Source organism: Diceros bicornis, chromosome 26 (assembly GCF_020826845.1).
Source record: "Diceros bicornis minor isolate mBicDic1 chromosome 26, mDicBic1.mat.cur, whole genome shotgun sequence".
Taxonomy (NCBI): Eukaryota; Metazoa; Chordata; class Mammalia; order Perissodactyla; family Rhinocerotidae; genus Diceros; species Diceros bicornis.
In genome coordinates, this window is record NC_080765.1 from 31,535,419 (window position 1) to 31,556,197 (window position 20,779).

Below are 20,779 nucleotides of genomic sequence, written 5' to 3' on the forward strand. Positions count from 1 at the left end.
TCTTTTATTCCCTGATGGACCCCAAGGGCTCAGGGCAGTGCCCAGCAGAGGGCAGACAACAGAAATCTGATGACTGAAGGGACGAATGACCTATATTTAGCTCTCGATAAATGGTAGGGAGGATCAGCAGCCTTATGATTCCCCTATTGGAACGTAAATTGCAGGAGGACAGGAAATTTTCTGTTATCTTGCACCAGGAGATCCCCAGAACCTAGAACAGTTCCTGGCACACGAAACACCTCAATAAATGTTTGTTGAATGAACATCCTCCTGTGCGCCAGGCACCGCACGGTTTTAACCCGCCAGCATCTCGCCGGAGGTGGGTGGTGTTACCTCATCACACGCATTTTACAGTTGGGGAAGCAGGTTCCGAGAGGCCAGCGGTGGGGGCGCCTGCCCAGCGTCCAGGGCGGACGGGGCCCTGCCGGCGGCTGGGGCGAGGCTCTGGGAGCCCCAACCCGCCTCGGCCGCCCACCCCGGCGCTGCTCACCTTGGCCCCGGGCCGCCTCTCCTCAAGTTCCCAGCCGGCTCTCATCGCCTCGGCCGCCCCGACCAGCTTGTTGGGGGCCCGCCTCCTCTTCCTGCCCTTCTTGGGGAGCCCCCCGGTCCTCGCCCTCTCCGGCTCCATGAGGCTGTGCAGAAAGATCGGCTGGAGCTGAGGAAACCCCGACGCCCAGCTTCCCGGGCCGTGCGTCCTGAGTGGGGAGCGGCAGGGGCGTCGACAGCTCCCACCTCCCTCAGGTCCTCTCCTCAATTCCCTTTACACAGCGCTCCCCGCCCGCCCCGAAAAGCCAGGGCGCCGACCGCCTGCCCCAAACCAAACGGTTTTACCGTCCGCACCGGAGGCTGGATTCCAAACGGTTCCCCAACGGCGCAAACGCGCCTCTGCCCCTCGGACAAGAAGAAAGGGGGCGCTGCCAAGCGGCTCCCCTCGACCAGAACCAGTCCCCACGTCCCGAAGCCCGGAGCCCCCTCAGCCGCGTGGGGCGTTAAAACGGACCGGAAATGGATTCGGCCGACTTCCGGCGGTTGGGCTGTGAAGCGAAAGGTGTGTCGGGAAAGGCGGCCAAGAGGCTGGGGTGTTCCGGGCAGAGTTCGCTCCGGGTCCGGTGCTGCCGTCCGCGCAGGCTGGGCAGGGGCAGCCGCGGGTCTCCCACCTGCGCTCTGTGGCCCGGGCTGAAAGGCCTCAGCCTGCAGCCTCAGGACGCCCTGTTCGCGTGGTTGGAAGGACCAGGGTCCTTGACTGTGTGGCCTAGAGCCGGTGTCGGCCCACTCTAGGCCTCGGGGAAACGATTGGACGTGACAGCGTTCGGAGGTCTCAGGCAGCCCGCACCGCACCCATGAAGCTGTTCATCCTACTACGTCCTAGGGATCCATTTAATGCACAATGTGAATGGTTGTGGCCTTCTCCCTGCTTCCTGGACACGCTGTGCACATTTGTGATTTCTAGAATTGGTGTAATAAAGAATGCATTTGGTATGAGAGTTCACGTACCAAATATGTGTTTTTTGGCAAATTAGCGAATTCGTTTTCTCATTCGTTACTCATACAAGGTAGCAAAAGTGACCACCTTGTACAGTGGTTGAGGATTAAATGAGGTCACCATCTTAGTTCAGTGCCTGCTATGTAGTAAGCAATCAATAGACGTTAACTCTCATTCTCAATACCCCATCACACCCCATAAACAAAAAAACTAGAACAGGAGGCGTCTGCCTGGTTAAACTCTACCTACTCATCCAAGTAGTTTGTCTCGCTGTCTCAGTCAGCTCTTCCTTCTCTGTGGACTCAGTGTCATTGGATATCCTTTATCATATATTACCTTATAGTAGCTTAGCATGGATGTCTAGTTTTTTTCTCAGATATTTTAAGCTCCTAGAAGACTGGACCTGCCCTGTCTCCTCAGAACTGTGCTGTACACATAGCAAGGGCTTGAAAACTGCAAAGGGAAGAGTAACTTAAGCTTTTCAATGCATCTTTACTTCTATGATCACTTCTGTGCTATCACTGAAAACTAAGGGGGAGGGAGTCGAAAGACTTAGTCTAAGCTTGCAATATGTGCTTTGAGGCCCATGCAGGTAAAATGACTACTCAAATCAAAAGACAGGGTGGCAGTTAGTACAAAAATCAAGGTCTTTTGCCCTCCAAGTCTAGTTCAGTCTCCTCTCAATCACAATACATTAATACATTAATAATGAGGGTTATATCCTTAGTTTGTTAGCCTATTTAAACAGGAGTGTGAATGAGTTTGTTGAACATATGGGGTTGTTTTACACTTTTAGGCAGCTTGGATTAATTAGGAGAAAGTCAATTGCACCAGCAAATGGAAATCTAGGAAGAAGCAAATCCAGTAAGCAGTGTGCTTAGTTTCTTTACATTTTGTAGCTTTGCACCTTTAACACTGGTAAAGCCTAAGGACACCCAGATCTTTTGCAAAGCAGTTGTTTGACTACTTAATTGCCATGGATTTTGAGTCGACATGCTGGAACGATGGGAAACGCCACCAGAGCCAGAAAATAAGTAAGTCTGGACTGCCAATGGCCAAGACTAGCGCTAGATGAGTAACTTGAAGGTTTCTAGACAGAAATCATTCAACAGTTAGTTTAAGAAAACAAAATAGTCTATGAATTGGTAGTTCTATAAAACCTGATTTGACACAAAAAAAGAAGAAAAACCTGAATACCTATATGTGTCATCATACAAAATAATCATTTTAGGATTACATACAAAATCTCAATTGCATAGAAGTGAAAAAAAAACACCTCTGCAAAAGCGAGTACATTTCAACTTCCTTATGGTCTTCATATTTAATTGTGGAAATATATTCAAGACTTTTAAGTAGATATACTTATAACTTAATATTTTGAGTTATTCTTTGGCATAACTTTATTATAATCGTTACATCAGACTGCTTTGGTAATTTTAATATGCCTTTACTGAAACAGGGATTGTTTAATAATGCTAGATGATGGTAATCTAGGTTTAATTTAGAGTGATTACAGCATTGATTTCACAATTCTATATTCAAGTGTCAATTGATTCTTTCATGTAGTTGAATGTCCAGCAGTATTGCTGAACACGTCAACTGGAGAGATTGAATCTGAGTTCCAAGCTTATGTTCAGCCTCAGGAACATCCAGTTTTTTCTGAATTTTGCATGGAACTGACAGCCATAAAGTAGGTATGCCCTTCTCTTTTCACCACCTCTCTTCTCACCTGCCCCCAACCAAAAAACAAGGAAGTATGATGGAAATACTAAAATTCAGAAATCAGTTTCAAAAATAAAGTAAAAGCTATGTACATACCAGTTGGAATTTGATTTATTCAGTGTTAAGAGAAATAATGTCCCCTCCAGAAGGCCATTGGAATCTTTAAAAATAAGGAATAATAGTGTTGTAAAAATAAATATCAAATTTATTTTGAGGAAATTAAATGACATCAAATTTCTGTCAGTCTGGATTTATTATATTTGTGTGATTTTAGATTGCTCAACCTAATTTTTATCTTGCAGAGTTCTGATCATTATATTATCTCTTTCTCATGTGTTTTCACATCTTTTCACTAGGTAAACTCTTTGTCAGAACCTCTTCTTCTTTGTTATATCCCCCCACAGTGCCTAATGATGTGCTCAATAATTATAGAATTCAATTGTTGAATTCATATTTTGTGACTGTTTAGTCTCAAGCTGATGAAGGAGTCCCTCTGAAGATTTGCTTATCTCACTTCTGTAAATGGATTCAGAAGACTCAGCAATAGAATAAAATTATTTTTGCTACTGGGGTTGTAGATCTTCCTAGTTCTGAAGTAAAATTATGTGCAGTTGTTACTTGGTCAGGTGAAAAAATAAGTTATATCTATCAATTATCAATGCATTACCATTATATAATTCTACATCTCTAGTAAGGATTATACTTAACCTCCTGGGCCAGGAAAAGAAATCCAAATGCCTAGCAGATGTTAAACAAGAATAGTAAATTTAGTCATATTTTTTAAATTATCATTCTGGGATACCTTAAAATTTTAAGCCTTAACTTGAAGAATCTTTCTGGATTGTTCCTCTCTGTTCTTCTGAATCCAGGTAACAATGATTTAGTGACAGGTCTTCTCATGCTATTTTCTACAACTGTTATGAGAGGTTCGGGGATTCGATCAGAGATGTAAAAGACACTTTCCACTCCAAACAAATGGACTGAAGGTATATTTTATTATATAGAGGATAGTAAAGGTGACAGTCTGCAAACAGATCTAGATAGGTCAAGTATTAGAAGGGAAAAAACATCAGCCCGACTGGAAAGGGAAAACACCCACATCGGCTGAAGAGAAAATGACACAAATCAACCAGAAAGAGAAACACCAGGTTGACCGAAAAGAGAACACATCAAATCAATTACTTCATATCAAATCAATTACTTCACATCAGATCAGTTACTCACAACATCCACGCCCCACTGCCGGGAGAGCTCTGTCAATCGACGCGGCTGGGCAAGGATCACACGTCCTGGGCAAGGTGTCCCTTCCACAGGTGGAACTCTCACCGGGTCTCAGTTTCCAGCAGTTTTTATACCATCAGTAATTTTCAGAGTAAGCAATTACAGAGTTTGCAGAGCAAGCATTTAGTGTTCCCATGTACAAAATGGTTATCAGTGGCGTACGTGCACTGAGCCCCCTGGCTAACATCCCGGCCCAGTAGTTGTGTACGTGCATTGTTCTCTTTGGTTATCGTCCCAGCCCGGCACAGATGGCCAGTCCATCCCGGGCTACGACGCTCCAAGAGCCTTGAAATGTTACAACTTGCAACTCTCTCCGTGGGAGAAAGGCCAGTTCCCACCACACAGAAAGCAGCTTTGTATTTCTTTTTGTGCTGGTGGCTGTAGGTCAATGGAGCGGCCAAACATGGCCGCACTCATGTCAAGACATATTCGGCCGTGGCCGTCTCCATTAACCATAAGACACCATACGCACAGACAATGAACTTCGTACACAAGTACATAAGGCACATCCAATAATCCAAAATCTAATGACTACAATAATTATAAAACTATCTCGCAATAAAGGACCCAAACCCCAAGGTAACCAATCAAATAACCCCTTAGAATATGAAATGTTATTAACTTGATCTTGCAAATCATGCACAGCATCAAAGATAACATTAGATAAGGTAACACTTAGGCATAACAAATTAGCTTGCAGAAGTCCAGATCAGCCCCCATCACAGAGGGTAGCAGAAGGCAGGGTAATAGAGAAATTATCTTATATTGCGAAGTTGTTTGTTGTTTCTGAGACCAAATTTCTTGGCCATTCATAGTCCAGGTTATAGGTCCCACTGGTGTAGAGCAGTTGGTCTAACTGTAGAGGGTCAAAGGTTGTCCTACAGAGGCATTAGTTGGTGCGTAGGTTTGCAGCAGACATGGAAATGTAGCACAGCATAGTAAACACAGCAGGAATATCTATTTACGCAAAGAAACAGAATTTTTAGGAACATGATATAATTATTCATTTCCTGGATACATTACTATGAGTGTTGTAGTGGGCCCTTGGGCCACTACTTCTGCGGCACGCGGAGCCGCATTGGGTGGATGTGTCACCCACACTTTTGCTCTAGGTTTCCATCCATCTGTAGATCCAAATCTTTGCATTTTTCTTTTAGTTAATTTATTTGGAGGTTGTCCTTGTGACACATTTGGAGTCAAGAGGGGAAGCACCAATAATTGTCCCATTTGTTCCCCAGACTCTACAGTTAGTACTGTGTCACTACCATTATATAATATAAATTTTATTTCTCCCTGGTAATCTGGATCAATAACTCCTCCCAGTACATCAATACCTTTTGCTGCCAGTCCAGAGCGTCCTTTTAACAAACCAAAGGTATATTTGGGAAATTGTATCCCTATCCCAGTAGGGACTATAGACTGCTTCTTAGGGGGCAATTGAATAGAATGAACAGTAGATAAATCTAATCCAGCCGCTTCGGCCGTGGCACGAAAAGGCGGTTTAGCAGACTGAGTCAGGGGCCAATAGGTTAAGGTCATAAGCTCATGGGTGGCGGCTGCCACTTTTGTAATCTTTGCTGGTAACAACCTTGACAGAGGAGTCTCATTAGGGCCTAGTGGCCTGTTATTTAACACATTTAGAGCAGTACTTAGATGGTTGTGCCACCCCTTTAATGAGCCATGACCAAGTTTCCTCAATTGTTGTTTAAGCAATCCGTTCATTCGTTCTATGAGGCCTGCAGCTTGGGGGTAATAAGGTATATGATAAATCCATTCTATATAATTTTCCTTGGTATAGGTTTGAATCAACTTACCTGTAAAGTGGGAACCGTTGTCACTCTGAATTTGCCTTGGTGTTCCATAATATAACTTGATTATATCTAATAATTTTATGGCACTCTGTTGAGTGGCCACTTTAGTTGGTATAGCCAATACATAACTAGAATATGTATCAACAGCAGTGCAGGCATAAGTATATCTACAAGAATTTGGCAATGGTCCAATAGAATCTATTTGTCATGTATGGGCGGGAAATAATCCCTTTTGGATATGACCTTGGTAGGGGTGTGGAACTCCCCGTTTATTTAACTGTTGGCATAACTGACATTGTTGTACTGCAGTGGCAATATCATCATGGGTGACAAGGATTCCCCTTTGTTGTGCCCACCTGTATGAAGTTTATTTTCCCAAGTGTCCACTCTTTTTGTGGATTCATTGTGCTAAGCCTGGGTTGTGTGTTGCATGACTTTGCACCAGCTGATCAGCATAAGAGTTATACTTTTGTTCTGTAGAAATTAAAGAACTGTGAGCATCAACATGAAATACAGTATTGTATTTTAGCATCATAATCATATGTCTTTTTGTAATTTCTTTTTAAGTTAAAAAAACTTTAATTTTGGCAGAAGTTTATCAAAAATATCAAAAGATTTTAAAACACTTGGTCAAATAGGAAACAATGCCTAGTTATTTATTTAATCAAGTTGACAACAGAAACAGTTAAAGGCAAACAGAGAGTTAAAACAGTCAAAAAACAAAAACAAAAACCTTAAGGGAGAGACTTCAGTCCTTTTGAACATAGGAAATTATTTTAACAAAACATAGGTGTTTTGTCTTTTACATAGACTTACGCAAAAGAACACCTTTTAATTTCTATATAAAGAGCAGACTAAAAGTTTAAGAAAATTACCTTTATAAGAGAGAAAGCCAAATTTTAATCTTTTATCAGCTTACTTTAGCCAACTTGATCATGTGCAAAACTCCTCAGGGCTTTACTTTTACAAACCTTCTGTCACTTATTTTTTATATTTAGAATTTGTCTTATGCCTTTTTTCTTTTTTTAGTACTTTAGGACAAATTTATTTTTTTTAACAAAACAAACATAAATATCTCTATTTTTTATACCTTCTTTATGGACAACATACTTTTTGCTTTTTTTGTATACAGACTTTCCAGAAATGTGTACTTTCTCATAGAAAATTTTTCAACATGCATAGAACATGTTTATCAATAAATGTAAGTATTTGTCAGTTTCTCTAAGAAACCAAAGGCAGACAATTCTATGCTTAGTAACCAATTTTTAATGTTTTATCTTATGTGGAAACGACCCAGAGACTCAATAAATTTTTATCAACTTAATTTAGCAAAACTCTAAAGCTTCAAGTTACCAAAAAGATTTTGGAAGCTGTTTTTGAAATAACTTTGTCTTTTAGAAGTCTCTGTGTATTAATTAAAGATTGTATTTCATCGTGAGAGGTTTTGAATCCTCTCTTTTAAGGGCGACCCTTAAGGTGAACTCATCAGATTCTCCAGAATAGCCATCCCAATTTCAAATTATTTCAAAAGTTTATTTATTTTCACTTGTTTAATTTCAGATTAGGAATTCCGGGGGAGTTGAAGTGGGGAAGCTCAGCAAGAGAGGGGAGGGGAGCAGCAGATTCAGCTTAGGCTACTGGCATGTTTAATTGCTTAATTATTTTCTCTTAAAGAGGCAATACAGTATTTTTGATTTTGTTTAAAAACCTCAAAAGATTAAAATAGGCTTCCCACTAGTGGTTTAACTTTTTAGTTGGCTTTTTCCAATTTCATAAGCAAATACATCAGTTTTGGTAAATTGAAATTGCCCCATTTTGGTCACTTTTTCTCTCTGGAGTCTATGGAATATTGTGGCAATGTGGTGTTACAAGAAAAAAACTATCTTCTTCTTGGATATGGGCTCTTAGCTGAATATAGCCCATTTAGCCAAGAGGTGGCCCAGAGGCTCTCCTTGGGGACAGATGGAACTTCCCCCCTTCAAAATTACAAACACACAGAACAGACAGTTAAATGGGATCCCAAACAGAACAGATAGATGCATCTAACAGATTTTGGGTAAAAGTCCTACAATTATTCCCATTCCAGTAGGGATAGCCCTGCCTCTTAAAGAGACAGGACTCCAGATGGAGGGGAAGGGAGTTCTTGGTGTAAGCAAAAACAAACAAATAGGCAAACAAACAAATAATTCTAGAGCCTGTTTCCCTGTCATAAGAAAAATGTGCCCAGGGTCAGCGGTGCCAGGTCAGATGGAAAGCACTGGGAGCAGTCCCTAGGGCAAATCACCTAGGCAGCTGCTGGACTGTTTCCCAGGACATCCCACCCGGCCCGGGCCCACCGAGCCACGGACAAAGAGCCTCCCGGCTGGCTCGCCAAATTATTATTGGATACACATTTAGGCTCACTATTTGTCACTTAAGAGGGGCCAAATAAAACTAGAATGCCAGGCTCACGGCAAGGAAAGAGTTTCTATTTTGGGTGACATCAGCCGGGACTGTAAATTTGAAACTTCTTTTTTCAAGAGTACATTCTCCCTTGTATTTTATCCCTATCTTCTATAGCCCGACGATAAGCAGTCAATAAACATTAACATCGCCGTGCCAGAAAAGAAACATTATCTCTTTTTTCCTACTGTCTGCAAAGCTTTGGTCATATCCAATGGTTCATATCTCGCAGACGAACATCCCAAGTTTCACATAATCCTGACCTGTGAGTCCACTCCCCAGCCAGAGTGCAAGAGGGAGGGTCCTCCCATCCTGGAATTTCTTCCACCTTGGCTTTAGTTACCTTTTGTTTGAATAGGAAAGGCATCTCCTTAATCGAATCCTGCTCACAGCGCCAATTATGTTATGAGAGGTTCGGGGATTCGATCAGAGATGTAAAAGACACTTTCCACTCCAAACAAATGGACTGAAGGTATATTTTATTATATAGAGGATAGTAAAGGTGACAGTCTGCAAACAGATCTAGATAGGTCAAGTATTAGAAGGGAAAAAACATCAGCCCGACTGGAAAGGGAAAACACCCACATCGGCTGAAGAGAAAATGACACAAATCAACCAGAAAGAGAAACACCAGGTTGACCGAAAAGAGAACACATCAAATCAATTACTTCATATCAAATCAATTACTTCACATCAGATCAGTTACTCACAACATCCACGCCCCACTGCCGGGAGAGCTCTGTCAATCGACGCGGCTGGGCAAGGATCACACGTCCTGGGCAAGGTGTCCCTTCCACAGGTGGAACTCTCACCGGGTCTCAGTTTCCAGCAGTTTTTATACCATCAGTAATTTTCAGAGTAAGCAATTACAGAGTTTGCAGAGCAAGCATTTAGTGTTCCCATGTACAAAATGGTTATCAGTGGCGTACGTGCACTGAGCCCCCTGGCTAACATCCCGGCCCAGTAGTTGTGTACGTGCATTGTTCTCTTTGGTTATCGTCCCAGCCCGGCACAGATGGCCAGTCCATCCCGGGCTACGACGCTCCAAGAGCCTTGAAATGTTACAACTTGCAACTCTCTCCGTGGGAGAAAGGCCAGTTCCCACCACACAGAAAGCAGCTTTGTATTTCTTTTTGTGCTGGTGGCTGTAGGTCAATGGAGCGGCCAAACATGGCCGCACTCATGTCAAGACAACAACCTTGAATAAAAATAGTTCTCATTCAACTCACATCCTTTGCTTTTATACTTTCATACTTACTAAGGTAGACATCAAGGAAAAAAAATGGGCCATTTAAGGTCTTTCATATGCCAATGATATAGCATTGTCATTAATATCATTGATAGCGATGCTGTGCCATTGATAGTGATAAATAACTGGCAAGCAATAGGATATATTGGAGCATATGAGGAAGCCATTTGGTGTAAAACTAATTCAGCCTGACCTTTTTTCCCCAAAAGGGGCTGTGGCCTTTGAACACGCATTGTATATCTGCTTTAAGCATTTACCATGTCCCAAAGACAAGAACAAATGCCCTTAAGATAAGGACGCAACTTCCCCCACATTGGCATTTCCTTACGGATAAGCATTTCTCCCTAGGGTAGGACTTAATTGCTGCACTCATCCTGTGACCACTCAACTCGAGACAGCAGACCTGATACCCACTGTGCCCATCAATCACTGTGCTGACAGGGCAATCTCATGACTATTGTAAAAGGGACATTGCAATCATGTGATACATGCTCTTTGACAGTGTATAACCACTCTGTACACTCCCACTTCTTTGGCGTGCTCCATTCCTTTGTGAAAGGACTCTCCCGGGCTACATGGTCCTGAAATTTGGCTCATAATAAACTCACCCCAATTTTGATTTATAGATTGGTTATGGATTTTTTGCATCAACAATAGCATAGCACTGATAGGCATATTTGGTTTCAGGTTGCTATAAGATGATTGGTTTCTCAATTACATTAATATTTTCCTAGAATGTGGAAAGCATATAACCTTCTTCATATAGCCTTTGTAATTTAACACCTTACTCTTCTTTCTGAAATATTCAGTGTGTTTTATAGGGTCTTTAAGAAACTTTGAAAGTCAGTTACCAACCTAATTTATTTCTTTCCTTCTTCCTTCCTTCCTTTCCCCCTTCCTTCCTTCCTTCCTTCCTTCCTTCCTTCCTTCCTTCCTTCCTTCCTTCCTTTCCTGAGGAAGATTCTCCCTGAGCTAACGTCTGTGCCAGTCTTCCTTTATTTTTTAGTATGTGAGCTGCCAGGACAGCATGGCCACTAATAGAGTGGCGTAGTCCATGCCTGTTAACTGAACCTGGGCTGCTGAAGCAGAGCACACTGAACTTAAAAACATTACAGAGCAATGTAGGTCCATGCCTGGGCACCAAAGCAGAGTGTGCTGAACTTAACCACTAGGCTCCTGGGGCTAGCCCAACCTAATTTCTTTCTTTTCTTTTTCAGTGAGGAAGATTGGCCCTGAGCTAACATCTGTTGCCAATCTTCCTCTTTTTCCTTCAGGAATATTGTCCCTGAGCTAATGTCCATGCCAATCCTCCTCTATTTTGTATGTGGGTCGCTGCCACAGCATGGCTTGATGAGTGGTATGGGTCCACACCCGGGATCCAAATCTGTGAAGCTCAGGCCACCAAAGTGGAGCACATGAATTCAACCACTACACCACCGGGCTGGCCCCCAACCTAATTTCTTAATAGAAAGTTATATAAAGTGAATAATTGTTAGATATTACCAGAGCCATTAAATCTATTTTATTTTATATGATTTATTATATTATTATATATATAGTATATAGTATAGTATAGCATTATAGTTTACTAGTACATATTATATTATTTTATATCTTACTATTCTGTTTTATATCGTCTTTTAGCAATTTATTTATAAATGATGATAGCATAAGTAAAAACTGCTGGTATTGTTGACTTTATTCTATTTTAATATACTTCATGCAGACTGGGACTTGGGGGCTTTCCTGGAGTATGAGTTTAAAAGAAAACATCTGTTAAAACCTATGGTCTTAAATTCTTGTATTGATCTCAGAGTAACTTACAAGGCAAAGGTCAAAGATGGGGGCATGTTCACTTTCCTTCTCTTGAAAAATGATTAAACTTTATCCCACATGTGGGCATGGGTTTCTACAAATAAAATACTTTCTTTTGAAATGTTCCCATAAATACATTTGTTAAAGTATGTAAAAACAACACAACAATAATATGCACTATCCAAATCGAATAGAAGGAAAAATTATGAAAAGTAAGTGGTTAATACAAAGCCTTTCAAATAGTAATCCTTTTTTTATATATGTCTTCTTTGATTTGATTTGATTTTCTATAAGAGACAACTGAGAGGACTAAGAGGTCCCCAGCAGGAAGTGGGAACAGAATTCTTGGGATGAGAACATTCTGCTTAGTATAAATTGAAAATCATTTTATTATGTAAGTTATTTTACTTTTATAAAGTCTTTCATTTGAATCTCCCTTTTTTGTGATGTCATTAATAAGGAATATACTTCAGCCTAAAAAAAGCTCCTGATCGGACTGTGTTGACTGTGTGTGTGGACCTGTGGGCAGCAGGGCTTGTCAGCTGCAGAAGACTTGTGCTTCTCAAAGACTCACATAGGGGGTTTGCCCCACCTTCCAAAGCCTGAAATAATTGGGTGCTCCTATGCCTGAGGCCAGCCCCACCCAGCTGCAATCCTCAGAGAGCTGACAAGAGACCTAAAGGCTGGAGGCTTATAGCAATTGTAAGGCCCTGAGCCTAACAACCTGCCACGCTGTGGGCCTACTCACTTAAAAGAAATACTGCAACACAAATGTGCTATTAGAACCTGCAGCCAACTGTGCTGGGGATCCCCACACCTGATAAAGAGACTGAAGGGCCCACAACAACTACAAGCAGCTGAGCATTACAACAGCTGGCCAGGAGCATAACTCGGCCTCCCTGGGCGCCTACAGGGAGAGCAAACAGGCCACAACAGAAGGACACACGTAGCCCACATAGGGGTCACCCCTGGAACATTGAGAACTGAGAGAAGGACACAACAGGCCTCCTAAGGCATCACTTATATAAGGTCACCTATCCAAGAGCAGGAGACGTAGCTGACCTACATAATACGTAGACACAAGCACAGGGAAAGAGGCAAAATGAGGAGGCAAAGGAATACATTCCAAGTAAGGGAACAGGACAAAACCCCAGAAAAGGAGCTAAGTGAAACAGAAATGAGCAACCTACCCGACAGAGAGTTCAAACAAAGAGTGTGAAGGATGCTCACTGATCTGGGGAGAAGAATAGATGAACTCAGTGAGAACATCAACAAAGAAATGGAAGATATAAAAAAGAACCAATCAGAAATGAAGAATACAATACTGGAAATGAAAAATTCACTAGAGGGACGCAAAAGCAGAGTAGAGGATACAGAAGAATGGATCTGGGAGCTGGACAAAAGCTAGAAGAAATTACCCAAGCTGAACAGGTAAAAGAGAAAAGAATTAAAAAGAGTGAGGACAGTCTAAGGGACCTCTGGGACAACATCAAGTGCACTAACATCCGTGTTATAGGTGTCCCAGAAAGAGAAGAGCGAGACAAAGGGGCAGAGAATCTATTTCAAGAAATAATAGATGAAAACGTCCCTAACCTAAGGAAGGAAACAGACATCCAGGTACAGGAAGCACACAGAGCCCCAAACAAGATAAACCCAAAAAGGCCCACACCAAGACACATCATCATCAAAATGTCCAGAATTAAAGATAAAGAGAGAATCATAAAAGCCGTAAGAGAAAATCAAGTTACATACAAAGGAAACCCCATAAGGCTATCAGCTGACTTCTCAGCAGAAACCTTACAGGCTAGAAGAGAGTGGCACAATATATTTAAAGTGCTAAAAGGAAAAAACTTACAGCCAAGAATACTCTACCCAGCAAGGTTATCATTCAAAATGGAAGGAGAGATCAAAAATTTTCCAGACAAGCAAAAATTAAAGGAGTTTGTCACCAAGAAACCAGTGCTACAAGAAATGTTAAAGGGACTGATTTAAGGGGAAAAGAGAAGACCACAAATAGGAAAAATTATCTATTTCCATGAAAAGAGGGTAATGGATACAAATGCACAAAAAAGAGGTTAGATATGATATCAAAAACATAAAAGGAGGGAGGAGGGGAGTTAAAGAGTAGAGCTTTCAGACAGAGGTCAAACTAAAGAGACCATCAATTCTGTATAGAAGAAGAAAGGAACAGAGAAGGACTACTAAAACACTGAGAAAAAAAAAGTTAAAAAATGGCAGTAAGTACGTACTTATCAATAGCTACTTTAAACGTCAATGGACTAAATGCTCCAATTAAAAGGCATAGGGTGGCTGACTGGATAAAAAAACAAGACCCATATATATGCTGCATACAAGAGACACACTTCAGACCTAAAGACACTCACAAACTGAAAGTGAAGGGATGGAAAAAGATACTCCACGCAAATGGCAATGAAAAGAAAGCTGGGGTAGCAGTACTCATATCAGACAAAATAGACTTTAAAACGAAAACTGTAAAAAGAGACAAAGAAGGGCATTACATAATGATCAAGGGAACAATCCAACAAGAGGATATAACACTTGTAAATATCTATGCACCCAATGTAGGTGCACCTAAATATATAAAGCAATTATTAACAGACATAAAAACAGAAATAGACAGTAACACAATAATAGTAGGGGACTTTAACACTCCACTTACACCAACGGATAGATCATCCAAACAGAAGATCAATAAGGAAACATTGGCCTTAAATGACACACTAGAACAGATGGACCTAGTAGATATATACAGAGCATTCCATCCAAAAACCGAAGAATACACGTTCTTTTCAAATGCACATGGAACATTCTCCAGGATTGATCACATATTAGGCCACAAAACAAGTCTCCATAAACTTAAGAAGATTGAAATAATACCAAGCATCTTTTCTGACCACAACGGTATGAAACTAGAAATCAATTATAGGAAGAAAATCAGAAAAGCCACAAATACATGGAGATTAAACAAAATGCTACTGAACAACGACTGGGTCAATGAAGAAACCAAGGAAGAAATCAAAAAATACCTGGAGACAAATGAAAATGAAAATACGACATGCCAGAATTTATGGGATACAGCAAAAGCGGTTCTAAGTGGGAAGTTTACAGCAATACAGGCCTATATCAACAAACAAGAAAAATCTCAAATAAACAATCTAACAATGCACCTAAAGGAACTGGAAAAAGAAGAACAAACAAAGCACAAAATCAGTAGAAGAAGGGAAATAATAAAAATCAGAGCAGAAATAATGAAATAGAGACCAAAAAAACAATAGAAAAAATTAATAAAACCAAGAGCTGGTTCTTTGAAAAGATAAACAAAATTGACAAACCTTTAGCTAGACTCACCAAGAAAAAAAGAGAAAAGGCACAAATAAGTAAAATCAGAAATGAAAGAGGAGAAATTACAACAGACACCTCAGAAATATAAAAGATTATAAGAGAATACTATGAAAAGCTATATGCCAACCAATTCGACAATCTGGAAGAAATGGATAAATTCTTAGACCATACAACCTTCCAAAACTGGATCAAGAAGAAGTAGAGAATTTGAATAGACCAATCACCAGTAAGGAGATCGAAACAGTAATCAAAAACCTCCCCAACATTGAGGGTATAATGCAAAGTGAAATAAGTCAGAGGGAGAAGGTCAAATACCACATGATTTCCTTCATTAAGTAGTAGATAATAACAACAATAAACAAACACATAGAGACAGATTGGATTGGTGGTTACCAGGGGGGAAGGGGGGAGGGAGGAGGGTGAAAGGGATAATTCGGTACATGTGTGTGGTGATGGGTTGTAATTAGTATTTTGGTGGTGAATATGATGTAATCTATGCAGAAATAGAAGTATAATGATGTACACCTGAAATTTTTACAATGTTATAAACCAATGTTATTGCAATAAACAAAAAATTAAAAAAAAAAAAAACTCCCCCAAAATAAAAGTTCAGGACCGGACGGTTTCCCTGGTGAATTCTACCAAACATTCAAAGAAGACTTAATACCTATCCTTCTCAAAATCTTCCAGAAAATTGAGGAGCGGGGGAAGCTCCCTAACTCATTCTACAAAGCTGACATTACCCTGATACCAAAACCAGACAAGGACAACACAAAAAAAAAGAAAATTACAGGCCAATATCACTGAGGAACATCGATGCAAAAATCCTCAACAAAATACTAGCAAATCGCATACAATACGTTAAAAAGATTATACACCATGATCAAGTGGGATTTATTCCAGGTATGCAGGGATGGTTCAACATTCGCAAATCAATCAACGTGATACACCACATTAATAAAATGAAGAATAAAAATCACATGATCATCTCAATAGATGCAGAGAAAGCATTTGACAAGATACAGCATCCATTTATGATAAAAACTCTGAATAAAATGGGGATAGAAGGAAAGTACCTCAACATAATAAGGCCCATATATGAGAAACCCCCAGCTAATATCATCTTCAATGGTGAAAAACTGATAGCTATCCCTCTAAGAACAGGAATCAGACAAGGATGACCACTCTCACCACTCCTATTTAACATAGTACTGGAAGTCCTAGCCAGAGCAATCAGGAAAGGGAAAGAAATAAAAAGGATCCAAATTGGAAAGGAAGAAGTGAAACTGTCACTATTTGCAGATGACATGATTTTATATATAGAAAACCCTAAAGAATCCACCAGAAAACTTTTAGAAGTAATAAACGAATATGGTAAAGTTGCAGGATACAAAATCAGCATACAAAAATCAGTTTCATTTCTATACGCTAACAACGAAGTAGCAGAAAGAGAAATTAAGAATACCATCCCATTTACAATTGCAACAAAAAGAATAAAATACCTAGGAATAAACTCAACCAAAGAGGTGAAAGAGCTGTACACGGAAAACTATAAAACATTGCTGAAACAAATTGAAGAAGACACAAAGAAATGGAAAGATATTCCGTGCTCTTGGATTGGAAGAATTAACATAGTTAAGATGTCCATACTTCCTAAAGCAATCTATAGATTCAATGCATCCCTATCAAAGTTCCAACAACATTTTTCACAGAAATAGAGCAAAGAATCCTAAAATTTATATGGAACAACAAAAGACCCCGAATAGCTAAAAGAATCTTGAGAAAAAAGAACAAAGCTGGAGGTATCACACTCCCTGATTTCAAAATATACTACAAAGCTATAGTAACCGAAACAGCATGGTACTGGCACAAAAACCGACACACAGATCAATGGAATAGAATCGAAAGCCCAGAAATGAACCCACACATCTATGGACAGCTAATCTTTGACAAAGGAGCCAAGAACATACAATGGAGAAAAGAAAGTCTCTTCAACAAATGGTGTTGGGAAAACTGGATAGCTACATGCAAAAAAATGAAAGTAGCCCCTTACCTTACACCATACACAAAAATTAACTCCAAATGGATTAAAGACTTGAATGTAAGACCTGAAACTATGAAACTTCTAGAAGAAAACATAGGCAGTATGCTCTGCGACATCGGTCTTAGCAACATCTTTTCAAACACCATGTCTGACCGGGCAAGAGAAACAATAGAAAAAATAAACAAATGGGACTACATCAAACTAAAAAGCTTCTGCACAGCAAAGGAAACCGTCAACAAAACGAAAAGACAACCTAACAATTGGGAGAAGATATTTGCAAACCATACATCTGATAAGGGCTTAATCTCCAAAATATATAAAGAACTCATGCATCTCAACAACAAAAAAACTACCAACCCAATTAAAAAATGGGCAAAAGACCTGAACAGACATTTCTCCAAAGAAGATATACAGATGTCCAACAGGCACATGAAAAGATGTTCAAAATCATTAACTATCAGAGAAATGCAAATCAAAACTACAATGAGATATCACCTCACACCTGTCAGAATGGCTAGAATTAACAAGACAGGAAACAACATATGTTGGAGAGGATGTGGAGAGAAGGGAACTCTCATATACTGCTGGTGGGAGTGCAAACTGGTGCAGCCACTATGGAAAACAGTATGGAGATTTCTCAAAAAATCAAGGATAGGTCTACCATATGATCCAGATATTCCACTGCTGGGTATTTATCCAAAGAACTTGGAAACACCAATGGGTAAAGATACATGCACCCCTGTGTTCATTGCAGCATTATTCACAATAGCCAAGACTTGGAAGCAACCTAAGTGCCCATCAAGGGACGAATGGATAAAGAAGCTGTGGTCTATATACACAGTGGAATACTACTCAGCCATAAGAAACGACGAAATCCAGCCATTTGTGACAACATGGATGGACATTGAGGGTATTATGCAAAGTGAAATAAGTCAGAGGGAGAAGGTCAAATACCGTATGATTTCCTTCATTAAGTAGTAGATAATAACAACAATAAACAAACACATAGAGACAGAGATTGGATTGGTGGTTACCAGAGGGGAAGGGGGGAGGGAGGAGGGCGAAAGGGATAATTCAGCACATGTGTGTGGTGATGGGTTGTAATTAGTATTTTGGTGGTGAACATGATGTCATCTATGCAGAAATAGAAGTATAATGATGTACACCTGAAATTTATACAATGTTATAAACCAATGTTACTGCAATAAACAAAAAATTAAAAAAAAAAAGCTCCTGATCTACACAATTCAAATTGTTTCTAAGACTTTCAAATTATAACTTTCATAAAGTATTGTAAAGACTGTCATCTAGTGGCTTTCCAGTTGCTAAAAAGAATGAAAAGAATTAGCTAAATCAAATGAAGATTAAACAAATACTCAAATAATACAGTGGACTAGTGAAAAAACTAACAAGACTATTAGATTACTCATGAAACATGGTCCCTACAGAATGTTCCCTACATTTTTGTGAACTATCTAACAAATTTTCACTTCCTCCTCTGTGAATTGGGGAGATCTTGTCTTTCTTTGGTCCGGTTGCCACAGCTTTCCATGAGACCAATTTATCATGATGAAAATTAGTAGATGATCATAAAACTAACAGTATTTTCCAATTTCTATTTAAGTAGTGGTGTGTTTTTTTGTTTGTTTGTTTGTTTGCTATATTTCTTTACACTGGTACCACTAAATTCAGTGTTTGATATCTATTTCCTCAGGGTTGGATGATTCTCAGTACTGCCCTTCTTGCTTGGAAAATGATCAGGAATGGTTGCTTAATGAAAATTAAAAGGTCCTTGAACAAGGTTAGTGGTGTCTTGCCTCTTTATTCTGTCATCTCAAACTCCAGATTTAATCATAGGTTCATCGAATTTTAGATAGCACGTGTGCAATCATTTATAAATCAATGATGATATTTTTCTTTCTTTTCATATCATATAATGTACATTAAAGAAATTATGAATGCACAGTTTCTAAAGCTGTTGGATTTGTCTGTAGAATCATAGGTTCCCACTAAGAAGAATCCCAACATTTTGGCCAGAAATTTGAATACAAATAAGTTGAAGAAACATCGGCCTGCAACAGTAGCATTCAGCGTTCCAGCATATTTGATAGTGGTCGTAAAAATACAAAAACTTCTCACGAAAAAGTTAAAATGACGTCAATTGGTGTGAATTCTCCTAAAAAGGTACAGCAAGATCAGTTACAGCTAAAGAGCAGTACAAAAGTGAGTCTTCACAGTGTCAAAAGGGGTTTACCTCTTTTTAATACTAAGTCCGCCACTTCTCTGGGGCAGTTGCAGTCTCCCAGCTTGAATACACCTATGCAGAAGCAAATAAAAAGCAACATCTTGCATTTAATACCAAATCTAAGTATTCAACAATTGTTTCAACTACCATTTCATCTGTTAATTGTGTTTCTGATACAGAAATGAGTTCTGCTCTTGACTGTTTACCTATTTTGGCCGATTGGGAGGATGTAGCTTTACTGCCAGCATCTCAGCCTGAGCAAAATATAGATTTCATATCTGCCATCAGTGACTCAAACTTAGATACTTCATTTAATTCTGGAGAAAGAATAATGGTTTTAAAAGAATCTGAAATGCTAAGTCATGAAAACTTTGGAAGCACAGAAGAAACTCCTCAAAATTCTGAGACCTCTGAGTCTACTGTGTATGAGTCCACATACTACTATTTATAATGTAAAAGAAGCCAAAGATCCGGGTTCAGATTTTTTTGACTTTAAAGTACCTGAATGCAAATCAAGCAACTTCAGCAGTGTTAATGCCAATATGTTTCATCCTTCAGTTTTCGGGAAACATCCTCTTCTTTCACGTGATACTAAAAGGAGTCCATCTATTCCCCTAGCTTTCCCACCAGCAAAAAAAACAGACCTTCACTATTCGTGAAGAAAAGCCTACATCATCTGCTGACTCCCCAGGGAGAAGTTCTTCCCAGAAGGTTCTCCACTCTATCTTAACTTCTACAGTTAACCTACAAAGGCCTTGGAAGAGTGGGAGAATGACACCTCCTTTATGCAAATGTGGCCGAAGATCTAAGAGACTTGTTGTTTCTAATAATGGACCAAAACACGGAAAAGTCTTCTCCTGTTGCCCTAGTGGGAAATATCAAGAAAACAGAAAATGCTCTGGTTATTCCAAATGAGGACAAACACTTCAAAAGGAAAGAGCCAATAGCATAGTTCTCTCTCATTCCCCAGAGGGACTCAGTTTTGGTTTTCCAGAAACAAGCCCTATTTGTGACAGAAATGTAAATTTTTGTACGGAAAATTCGTTGAGACTCAGACCTTCAATGAGGAACTGAAAAATTTTCTTTACATCTAAACTATATTTTTACTTTAATGTGACTTTCAGTGCAGTAAAGAGAAAAAAGCGTATAGGGCTACAAGTTATGAGGATTTAGCATAGTCTGTAGATGACACTGAGGCTATTAAACACATACACACACACACACTCACTGAAAACAGAGAAAAAACAAATTTCACAGGCTTCCAATTTCATTCACCAGTTATCTAACATTTGTCTTCTGTTCATGTTTGATTCTTGATTGTTCC

The 20,779-nt window shown here is 39.8% G+C and overlaps 1 pseudogene; it reads left to right on the top strand.

Annotated features, from left to right (window-relative positions):
• The first annotated feature begins 2,080 nt into the window (after positions 1 to 2,080).
• On the top strand, positions 2,081 to 20,529 carry LOC131422016 (ERI1 exoribonuclease 2-like; annotated as a pseudogene).
• Positions 20,530 to 20,779: the final 250 nt, after the last annotated feature.